The following is a 12,469-nucleotide window of genomic DNA, read 5'->3' as shown; positions in this document are numbered from 1 at the left end:
CTGTCTACTGCTGTGGCGTAAGAAAAGGACGACGGGAGGGTGTTGCAAAAGGGTGCGCCAACACTGCTCTAAGGAGTTGAAACAAATGCCAAAAGTGCCGAATCTGCAGGGAGAAACCGAGGCGGAGGGCCCAAATTGACGGGCGATCGGGCCGAATTTTTGGGGGGGGGGGGGGGGGGGGGGGGGGGGTGATAAAGCGGGTTGGGGCAAGCAGGCCAGCAGCGAGAGAGCTGGGGTTGAGGGCATGCGGCAGTAGCAGAGGCTAAGGGCGGGCGGACGGACTGGGATAGGGCAGCGCGAGGGGGGGGGGCAGCGGGGGCTGAGGGCACGCGGAAGGGGACAGGAGAACGGGGGCTGATGGCAGCGCGAGGGAGGGCAGCGGGCAGCACGGGGGGGGGGGCGGGGGGGGGGTGCATTCAAGGAAGTCACATTCCATGTCTCTTCCTTGGCATGACACAGTCGTAGAAAGAGCACAAGAAGGATTGAGCATCAAGCATAGGCATTTTCATTGTGATTTGCGACAATTGATTGATTTAGATTAGAAAGACAAGTTTCGACCTCATTGTTTGCGTGTGTATAGCGCGGATAATGTGTCTTGCTCTCTACAGTGGGTGGTCCTCAGTGCAATGTGCGTGAAAATCTCACTCAAGCAGACTGAATCTCCCTCAAAGAGGTGAACAGAAAGGAAACAATAGACGTCAACAGAGCTCTCAAAGACACAACAGCAGACCAGAACATATGACTCGACTATCTCAAAGATTGATACAGACTCTGGCGTGGCAGCACACTCAGCTCCAGCCCAGGACTCTCAGTTACAATGGGGGTGTCGAGGCTTAGATGTGCTGCGATGGTGCAGACGTGCTCTGTGTATAGACTCACTGCTCTAGAGGACGATGCTGGACCAAAGGTGAAGACGATGATGATAATGACCTAACGGCTCATAAATGTTAGCCACCTAAGCCAATCTCCGAAGTGAGTGGTGGTGGTGACCTGGCCACGATGTCCACTAGGCCACCGTCCGTATCCTGCCACGTGTCACTGCCCAACCCAGCCCAGAGAGTCCGTCCAGAGTCTGACTAGTGTGAACCAGGCCAGACCAACTGTACTAACTGAGTGTCCTGTGAAAGTGACATTGTAGCCTGCTACAGATTGCCCGCCACAAGACCGCTCACCGTCTCGATGAGAGGAAATATTGAAAAACTAGGAGATACTGAAAAAATGTGAAATAAAACCAATAGGTACTGCATGTACATCTTTCTTGAAGCAAGTGCTTGGCCCACCCATCCAAGAAATGATTGCAGCTGGCAAGAGAATTCAACTTTGGAGGAGGAGGTTTCTTTGCTCCATCACAACAAGGATGGCGGATTCTTATGCAGAAATGATGACAAAGAATTTAAAGAAGTTCCAAGTAGAGTGTGAAGAGCTGCATCAAACTCTTGGCACTTCTCGAGCTGAAAACCAATGAAGTGCAGTCGCTCTAAAGGAGGCATATGAGAGGCTCTTGAAGGAGTTGCAGAGGCCAGTCGTAGTTGTTGAGGAAGAGCATGAAGGGTTCACGAAGCAGATTGAAATGTAGACTTCTTGACACGAAGTAGAATGAAACGCAGACTCCTTGACGAGAATTTTTGGGTTGCAAAGGGAGCTTGAGGCTACTGAGATGATCCCGTTTCTTGTTTCTGATACCTACTCTCTGGGTTCTGAAGATGGAAGAATCAAGTTCAGCGCCTCAGGAGATTCAATTAAATGTAAAACTTCTGGCTGATCCATTTCCAGTAACATGCCGGTAACTTTTCCTGCATGATCCTGTTCTAAATGATCTACAAGTGGATACAGCTTCTCTCCCAACATCAATCTCTGTTGTTGAGGAGGAGCTGATGCTAAGGCTCATACCAAAGCTGTAATCGGCATAAAGCCTGTATCGGATGTGCTCGAAGGCATTCCAGCCATTTCATAGCTATTGGCTCCTTGAAGAGATACTTCTGAGCCATTCCTAGACGTCTGAGAGTAGCGTAGTGGCCGGTTCCGCCACGAGAAATCATCTGCTGAGGCAGAAGCGGTTGCTGCTGAGGCTGGGTTTATTAGATAGGGCAGGGGCGAGGGGGAAGGGGCGAGGGGCTAGGGACTAGAGGCTAGGGTTAGGGACTAGGGCGAGGGGCTAGGGACTAGGGACTAGGGACTAGAGGCTAGGGGCTAGGGGCTAGGGACTAGGGGCGAGGGGCTAGGGACTAGGGACTAGGGGCGAGATGCTAGGGACTAGAGGCTAGGGAGGGACTAGGGGCGAGGGGCTAGGGACTAGGGACTAGAGGCTAGGGGCGAGGGACTAGGGACCAGGGTAGGGGCTAGGGGCTAGGGACTAGGGATTAGGGACTAGAGGCTAGGGGCGAGGGACTAAGGACTAGGGGCGAGGGACTAGAGGCTAGGGGCTAGGGGCTAGAGACTAGGGACTAGGGACTAGAGGCGAGCGGCGAGGGGGAAAGGGGGGCGAGGGCGAGGGCGAGGGGGAAGGGGAGGGTTAGGGCGAGGGGCCAGGGGCGAGGGGATGGGAAAGGGTGAGGGCGAGGGGAAAGGGGGAAGGTTAGGGCGAAGGCGAGGGTAGGGGCGAGGGCGAGGAGGAGGGTAGGGTGAGGGGAGGGATTAGCTCTAGGGTGGGGGAGATGGGAAGTGTAGGGTGATGGGTAGGGTGCAAATAAAGAGCACGCAGCTATCATGAGCAAGAGAGATATCATGATCTTGGAATTCACCACCTAAGCCAATCTCCAAAGTGAGTGGTGGTGGTAACCTGGCCACGATGTCCACTAGACCACCGTGCGTATCCTGCCACGTGTCACTGCCCAGCCCAGCCCAGCCCAGAGAGTCCGTCCAGAGTCCGACTAGTGTGCACTAGGCCAAACTAACTGTACTAACTGAGTGTCCTGTGAAAGTGACACTGTAGCCTGCTACAGTGTGTTTGATGAATGGTTTGGCACTCCGTCACTTTGTTCATCTGCATTACATGCACAGTTTGTTCGAAAGACGAGCTTTTCCAGTCATGGAATGGGTATGTTCATGTTTTTCTGTTGGAAGTGGTTTCATGAATTTTCATCGTCGGAGATTCTTGAAGAAGATAGACGCATGACTCTAGATGAAGTGGAAGCATTGAAGATGACTTTGTGTCGCTTTCGGCGCGGCCCAAAAAAGAAGACTTTGCAGACCTTTATGAAGTTCAAGTATCGCATGACCCACGCATCAGAGTGGGCCGGCGAAGAGCCTTTCACAGGATTCCAAACACTATTGGCGATCTCCCTCGACGCCATACAGTTCAGTACCACTACCTCACGTTTAAAAGGAGGGGATGTCACATGCACATCTAACCCTATGCGTACGTGGACAAGCTACTTCATGACAAGGGTTCAATTCAGTTCAGTTCAGTCCAATCAGTCTAGCTTAGGAAGTGTTCTGGCAATTTGTGAGTCTGTTCGCAGATCTTGCATGTCCAGGCACTTAGATTAGATGCATATCCTCTAGTTGCACACAACATGATCATCAGATTTCCATCAGAACCCATCAGGAGCATGTTTACAATGCATAGACCTATTTTTCCTATTTTTTACATTTTTCACTTATTATTTTTAAGTGACTTTTGTTGGGAACTGGGTAGGGCAATTTGACTAAGATTATATATAAGGAAACCCTAGCGCTAGCAATTCTGGCAGGAGGAGGAAGGAGAGCAACAACCACATAGTGAAGCAAGCCCTCTGGAGCAACTTCTCAAGCAAGATTCCCCCATAGAACCCCCAGCGTTTTCAGCCCTGGAAAACCATCGTTTTCAACCCTGCACTGTTAGCGTTTTCAGGCCAGCGCATCGGCGATTCAAAGCTAGAAGTTCAGTGCTTAAAGGGACAACAAGTCAGCGTTTTTGGACAGCAGGAAACAGCGTTTTTTCAGCCAGCCAAATCTGCGTTTTTCAGCAGCAAGTCGGCAGTTGATCGAGCTATTTTCAACAGATAGGAACAGCTCAAAAGGAGCAGTTTTCAGCGCGTCGTCGTCGCATCGTCACCATCGACATCGTCACCGACATAGAGTCAGAATTCAGTAGATAAAGATTTGCAGATTTCAGCCATTAGCATTTTCAGATTTCAGCCCGTCTCATCGTTGTCCTCGTCGTCGTCGACATCGTCGGCAAGTCGAAGCATTGTAGAGATTTGTGCAATCAATAGTAGACACTCTTGCCATAGAGAGTGGGGCCTTCGAAGGAGGGTTTGACAATATTCTGGTGTCGTATTCTTCTCTCTTTCTCTCTCAGTCTCCTTCATTCACAGTGTTTATCTCAGTCTCCTCAAATGATGACGTGGCTGGCTGCAGTACGGACGCCCGCAAATCGCGGAAAATATGACACGTGGCACTGCTGTACGGAATTCTGTGATTTCCGGCGCCAATTGCGGCAGATTTGGACAGCTTTTGGGCCTTGCTTTTCTTACGCAAGAGAGTTCAAGAGAAGCTTTTTGCTTTATTTTAGGGCTCAAGAGAGCTTTATTTTTAAAAGCTTTTGAGATTTTACTTTATTTTTAAAAGCTTTTGAGATTTTCAGCTTTTAGGGGCTGCTTTTAGCATCCCTTTGTAACCTTTAAATACGCGGGTTGGCCTCCCACAACTCAGAGCATCTGGACGTAGAGTTTGAGTGTGAACGCTTGCCCGCACTCTTGTACTTTGAACACAAATTAATACAAAAAGAAATACCGAAAGGGGCACCTTTGGGGCCAATATCTCTAGGCACGGAACTCCACCGGGCCAGTGTCGAATCAATTGTGAATTGTAAACTGTTTGAAGTGATTATTTGTGGTGTCGTGGTAGATTCTCGACTTGGAGTGGCCAAGTCTGTTTCAGTGGTATCAGAGCACGGTTGATTTCTTCGGGAAATCTGATCCCTTTTCACGGCACCTATGGCTTCAGGCAAAGATTAGTCGACTTCCTCTGCATCCAGCGATGCGAGAAGAGATCACTACAAAGATTGACGCGAGTATTGCTGAAACCGGCCTGTTCAATCCAAAAAGGGCGGTAGACTTTAGATTTAAACCTTATTTGCTTTCACCCATTTAATTTGTCGCCCCTTTTACTTGTTCTATCAAGACACAACAAAGGGGAAAGGGATACAGGCTGCTAGATTGCACCTGTATGAGTAGACTGATACCAGATTGGCCCCTAACTTAGGCGCCCCTTTCGGTATTTCTTTATTGTTTAAAAGAGGGAAATAAACGCTGTGGTTCCCTACAAGGTGCCCCGCACAAGCTTGGCTGAATTTCAACTGTTCCGGCCCGATTTCGGCAGCATAACTGTACTAGGACCCTTCACAGTCAGTATTCCCACGCATTGAATGACTTTCCCGACGCATACGGGCACTTCGCAAAACCTGGCGAGAATCTGAAGCACGCTGAATTCTCTGTTTTCAGCCCCGAAAATGCGCTAGATCACTTGTACAGCGATCCCCTCACGTCCCCAAACCTCCTGGGGGTATTAGGGACCGTTTAGGGCCAAAACCCTAAACCTGCAAAAATACACAGCAGGCTGTAATTTACTGTTTCGGGCTCCGTTTCGCGTGCCGGTCGCATCCGTAGCAAGTCCTCGAGCTCCTGCACCTGTAGGGCTACTTGCCCTTTGAATCGGACGAGATTTTTAGCGTTAAACCTCTCCGAATTCACTTGTACCTGCGGGGGATTAGCCGCTAGCTAATCTAGTACCTGTGCAAGAGGCTCTTGCCTTGGCAATCGTACATCAACCCACACAACTGTACATTGGTCAATTGAAAAGCCCACTAGAGGGGCATAACATACTGCCATAGGGGAGAGAGAGGGCAGTGCGTAGCGTGCAGTGCATCACTCCTCACACCGCACTGTACATAAGAGGGAAAGGAAGCACTCCATAGCTCTTAACATGTGACAGGAACTTGCAAAATGAGCCTCCCAGCTATAAATTCAGCGCCACTTCTTGTTGCATGAGGAAAGTGCACAGAAATGTGCCACTTGGCACATTTACAAGCTATTTCCCGTTTCGGGGTTGCCCCCTAAAAATCTCCCGACCGGTTGCCCGATTGACTTCACGGTAGAGCAATAAAATGTTCCCCTTGTCATTCCGGAGGTAATGACGCGGACACATTTTCAGGTCCCAAAATAGCAGTTCCCTAAATTTTAGGAGATGCTGCCTTTGTATCTTTCTAGGTCATCTGACCCCCTTTGTACACTGCAGCCACACCCAGAATTGAAATGTAGCACCTGTAGCAAAGGATTCCACTTTGGCTAGTCAATGACCCCACTTTGGCTAACCATAGTGTCACCAACGTGTGACTACTATCTATCCTTTTTGTTGATTTCTTTCTTATTATCTATTTACTTTCACTTTTTGGAAACACCCCTCGGGAAATCTAATTGCCCTGTATTGCATAGCTAGTGTGGAACTGTCCAGAGGGAGTCCAAGCCTGAGGGCAAGAGAGCACTAAGGTTGGACAAGGACTATGGTTAGCCAAGTGGGGTCATTGACTAGCCAAAGTGGAATCCTTTGCTACAGAGGCTACATTTCAGTTCTGGATGTGACCGCAGTGTACAAAGAGGGTCGGATGACCTAGAAAGATACAATGGCAGCATCTCCTAAAATTTAGGGAACTGCTATTTTGGGACCTGAAAATGTGTTGACGTCATTACCTCCGGAATGACAAGGGGAACATTTTATTACTCTGCCGTGAAGTCAACTGGGCAGCCGGTTGGGAGATTTTTAGGCGGCAACCCCGAAACGGGAAAATGCTTATACATGTGCCAAGTGGCACCTTCTGGTGCACTTGCCTCATGCAACAAGAAGTGGCGCTGAATTTGAAGGAGGGAGAGCCTCATTTTCAGATTTTGTCACAGGTTAAGAGCTATGGAGTGCTTGCTTTCCCTCTTATGCACAGTGCGGTGCCAGGAGTGATGCCCTGCACGCTACGCACTGCCCTCTCTCTCCCCTTTGGCAGTATGTTATGCCCCTCTAGTGGGCTCTTCACTTGACCAATGTACAGTTGTGTGGGTTCATGCGCGATTGCCGAGGCAAGAGCCTCTTGCACAGGTACTGGATTAGCTAGCGGCTAATCCCCCCGCAGGTACAGGTGAATTCGGAGAGGTTTCACGCCAAAAATCTCGTCCGATTCAAAGGGCAAGTAGCCCTACAGGTGCGGGAGCTCGAGGACTTGCTACGGATGCGACCGGCACGCGAAACGGAGCCCGAAACAGTAAATTACAGCCTGCTGTGTATTTTTGCAGGTTTAGGGTTTTGGCCCTAAACGGACCCTAATACCCCCAGGAGGTTCGGGGATGCAAGGGGACCGTTGTACAGGTGATCTGGCGCATTTTCAGGGCTGAAAACAGAGAATTCATCGTGCTGCAGATTCTCGCCAGGTTTTGCAAAGTGCCCGTATGCGTCGGGAAAGTCGGCCAATGCGTGGGAATACTGACTGTGAAGGGTTCTAGTACAGTTATGTTGCCGAAATCAAGCCAGAACAGTCAAAATTCAGCCAAGGTTGTGCGGGGCAGCTTGTAAAGAACCACAGCGTATATTCCCTCTTTTGAACAATAAAGAAATACCGAAAGGGGCGCCTAAGTTAGGGGCCAATTTGGTGTCCGTCTACTCATACAGGTGCAATCTAGCAGCCTGTATCCCTCTCCCCTTTGTTGTGTCTTGAAAGTACAGGTAAAATAGACGACTAATAATGGGTGAAAGCTAAATCAAGGTTTGAACTAAAGTCTACCGCCCTTTTTGGATTGAACAGGCCGGTTTCACATAGTCCTTGTCCAACCTTAGTGCTCTCTTGCCCTCAGGCCTGGACTCCCTCTGGACAATTCCACACTAGCTATGCAATGCAGGGCAGTTAGATTTCCCGAGGGGTGTTTCCAAAAAGTGGAAGTAAATAAATAATAAGAAAGAAATCAACAAAAAGGATAAATAGTAGTCACACGCTGGTGACATACCCCCCTCTTGAAATCTCAAACGTCCTCGTTTGCATCTATGTCGTACATGCTCACAGTCAACACTGATGTATTCAACACCTGTCGACACATGTACGACACATACATGCTCATTGTCAACCCTGGTGTATTCAACACCTCGTCGACACATGTATTGCCTGTGTGTGAACCCTGTCCCAAGGACATAGTGGTAGCTTCGCACTCTGCCATTGCTTTGAGTCACTAACTTTCCAATGACAAAATGGTAGCCATACCTTTTGCCACTGTCTTATAGTACACGTTGGGCCTAGTAAGACTTTCGAGCATACCCAAACCGACAGTTCAAGAATGCAGTTACACATGTACCCTTTAATAGAAGCAATTACTGTATCCTTGACAAACTGACAAGAAATACTCACTTCTATAGCACTAACCAAAGTTTTGGACATTCCATAAGTTCAATTGCCAAACTCACTATCTTACAGCTCTAACATTTATGTAACAGGTATTTCATTTGAGCTCACTTTAAATACCATGTACATCATTTCTTTCAGAAGCCATTGTCACACTGACAATCCATGTAGCTTTGAAACTCAAGGGGTCAAGGTAGGTTGCAAATCGAAGGCTTCAAGGTAAAGTGATAACACAGTTGGTGACTCTGCAAGTTCACCTTCTTCCATCCACTTAGCATCCATTGGTGGATAGTTTCTGAACTTTACTCAGTAACGCCTAGCAACCTTGCCTTTCACTTTTCTTTCTTTATGTGCGAAAATCTGTTCCGGGACCAAGATCTCGTCAAGTTCCTCGACTTCCAGCTGATCTTCAGCTGACATATCTTCTGGCACATCACCCACATAGGGTCTGAGAAGACTCACATGGAACGCATCCTGAATCTTCCAACTGTCAGGCAATTTCAGCCTATATGCAACATCGCTTATTATGTCGCACACTTGAAAAGGCCCATAGTAACGCATGCTGAGCTTTGGAAACAATCTTTCCTTGCTCTTCATCTTCTTTAACCTTGCCTTTTCAAAGCGTAGAAGCACCTAATCACCAAGTGAAAATACCACTTCACGACGGTGACGATCAGCTGCTTTCTTTTCCTTTGCCCGAGTCTTTTCTAAGGCCACTTTGACCTTCTTGTACATTTCATCCATGTCCTGAACACACTTATCTGCTTCAAATATCTTGTCCTTGTTTTTTTTCCGAGAAAAAGATCCTTCTATTAGTTAATGAAAACTGCCCAAAGGGCTACATCCACCTCTGCATGAGAGGGCTACAACAAGCATGATGGGGAGACTCTCCAATGAAAAAAACAACATATATACAATGAGGCTAAATCAAGAGATGGGAGGAGGGAAGAGCCACACAGGTGGATAATAGTGCCATCTGAGCACCCCCTGGACAATGGTGTAGAAAGGCCCAGGGCGCCAGAGTCGAAGGAAAGCCTCGCGGCGCTCCCGCATGCAGTCGGAGCTGCCCTGTAGTCCCTCAAGTTGTCCTCTGAGAGTATGGATCAGCTCTAGCCAAAAGTCACGAACAGTCCCTGCTGGTGGCACAGGGCGAGCCTCAAAGATGCGGAAACAGCGGGCCCGCCAGATGAACCAAAGAACTAGGCCGCTGATGAGCTCCCAAGACTCCTCTCTCTCACTGCACCACTCGTGTGGAGTAAGATCTGTAGCAGGCTGGAGTATAGGTCGCCCCCCCTGCATCACTATCATCCTGCTGGTGGAAGATAGCTCAAACTGAAGTGCTGGGCCCATGAAGGTGGACCAAGCCGCTGCCCCCCAAGTGTACTGTCAAGCCGTGGAGAGGGCAGGCATCAGCCGAAGAACTCGTAGCCACACCTGCTGGGCCGAGGGACAGTCCCAAAGACAGTGACGCTGACTCTCCACCAACTGGTCACAGGCTGCACATGCGGCCGAGAGACCACTATGCACAAGCCAGCTCCCTACTACTGTGGCTCTGTGTGCAACCAGCCACTGAAACATAGTGACGCGCCTCGGCTGTCTGGAGTCCCACAGCCTCTGCCAAAAAGCTGCGAAGAACTTGACTGTTAGGCCCTCCTCCTGCCAATGACGTGCTGCAACGGGGCGGGCCTCTCTGTGTGCTGCAAGTACCTGACGTCCAAGCCAAACAGTGTACTGAAAGAAGGGGACTCCTGGGCGGTCTGCAGAAGAGAAGGGGTCCCTCCATAGCCACTCACCAGGATCCCACTGTACTCGTGCCAGTGGACAACACTCCCAAGTCCATAGCCTCCAGTGTCCAGTCTCAAGAGCTGCTGGGTCAGGGTCTATGACGCAAGTCCTCCCACAGATGCCCACAACTGGGATCCTATGGAAACAGCACTCTGCTACCTGTGGGGCGTGTGCTTCAACTTGCTGTAATCGTCCCCCACCCTGAAGCTCGAAGAACAGGGCTGGTACAGTCTGTGAGCAAGCCCTGACTGAAATGAGAACCTCCAGTCGTGTGAAGGCTCCCATCCACCGGGGTGCTACTGGCTCGAGAGGCGTGAGCCACTCAGCTGGAATTGACTCTGAGATGTCCTGACACATGCTCTGCATCCCTCTCATGCCCTGTAGTAGCGGGACAGCCTGCACCTCCTCTGACAAACCTCTGAACTCTAGCCAGTCACCTAGAGAGCGCACTGGACCTGCTGCCATGGGACCCCAAGAAACATGAGGCCGACTCCCAACCAAGTGGCCTCTCTAAGTGCTAACCATGGGGTTCCAGACGAGGGGCTGCCGTAGGCGCTCCTCCGTGCACGTGGGCTGTCTTTGCTCTACGCCCCGCCGTAAGAGCTCCCAAGATCGAAGCAAACTCGCAGCGAATCGGTCTTCTAGTCTCCTACTCAAACCAACTCGGCGCAACTCTGTAAAGATCCATCTGGTCGAAGGTTGCCAAGGGCCTCCTGACTGAGGCACCCTGGCACGAAGCCTCCGCAGCAAGAACTCCTTCCAGGGCTCCTCGCCTGGAAGAAGGCCTCTGATGACGAACTTCCCTAGAAGGGCTCTGCTGTGCTGTGCTGGATCAATGATCCCAAGCCCTCCCTGAGAACAAGGAAGTGTGATGACCGACCAAGCCACCTTGGCTCCGGCAATTTGAGTGTGTTGCGACCTGACGAAAGGAAGTTCCTGATCAGCCTCTCTACCTGGCTGATACAAGAACTCGAGAAGATCCAGCAAGAAGTGATGTACCACATAGTCGCCAACAACACCTGGTTGGCAACTACTACTCTACAAGCCAGCGAAAGTCGTGCTGAGCTCCAATGTAACAGCTTTCTCCTGATGGACAAGATAAGAGGAGCAATCTGTTGCTCGGGGGACAAGTCCAAACCAACCTGACAACTCAAGTACCAAACTGCAGTCCCTGGAGGAATCCACAGGAGCACTGCCAACCGAGAAAGCCACTGTCTTTCTCCAGTTGATCAGTGTGCCCGATGCACAGCGGAATGTCTCCAAAGCCTGCTCACATCTGTGTAAATTGGCCTCCTGGCCCTCTAAGTACAAGGCTGAGTCGTTGGCAAACTCAGCGTCCAGAAGCTCATCTCCCCGTATAGGGAGTGCTAAGCCCCTCAGACCAACCTGCCGTGACACCAAAAATCTGCTCATCGCCTCCACATAGAACAGAAAGAGAAAGGGGGCAAGAGGACAACCTTGTGTGACCGATCGTGTGAGCATGAAGCGCTCACCTCTGCCTCCTGCCAAAAGCACCTGACTGTGAGTCTGCCTGTACAAAGCTGACACCCCTCTGATCCAAGCATCTGAGAAGCCCATCCTGCGTAGCGTGCCCTCTAGACAGTCCCAGTCAACTCTGTCGTATGCCTTCTCAAAATCGAGAAGAAGAATCACAAGGTCCTCCCCACGGAGTCGTGCCAGGGCAGAAGCCTCCCAGAAAGTGAAGATGTTGTCAAGGATACTGCGTTCCTTGACAAAACCTGTCTGAGTCCCATGTATAAGGCTCTCCAAAAGTGGTTGAATCCTCAAACTCAGAGCCTTGGCAAGAATTTTGTAGTCTGAGTTGAGGATGGTGATGGGGCGCTACTGTGGAATCTCATCCAAGGAGCCACCCTCCTTTGGAATGAGGTAAATCAGGCCCTCACTCATGCTATCCGGCATCACTCCTGTGTGCAGAATGTACGGAAAGGCACTACAAAGATCTGGGCCAAGCAGGTCCCAGTACTCCAAGAAGAAGCTGGGAGTCGGCCCATCCTCACCTGGAGAGCTACCACGGGGGAGGGCCCTAAGAGCCTTGTGCAGCTCCTCAAGCTGAAGAGGTATCTCTAGCCTCTGGCGCATCTCCTTAGTCACAAGACAAGGCATCTGTGCCCAAACCTGCTCCCTGCATGCATCTTGCCTCTCTGACTGGGGCTCAGCCGACAATAACTCACAGTAAAAGTCAGTAGCAACTGCACGCATATCCTCGGGCTCACAAACAACTGACCCATTGGGTCTCCTCAACTGATTGACCTTGGCATGCGAGTGTCGAGGTCCCACTGTCTCAAAGAAAGCACCTGTCACTCTGTC

This window comes from Adiantum capillus-veneris, chromosome 1, assembly GCF_014529385.1.
Source record: "Adiantum capillus-veneris isolate H3 chromosome 1, ASM1452938v2, whole genome shotgun sequence".
Classification (NCBI taxonomy): domain Eukaryota; kingdom Viridiplantae; phylum Streptophyta; class Polypodiopsida; order Polypodiales; family Pteridaceae; genus Adiantum; species Adiantum capillus-veneris.
Note: the sequence above shows the minus strand (reverse complement) of the source record.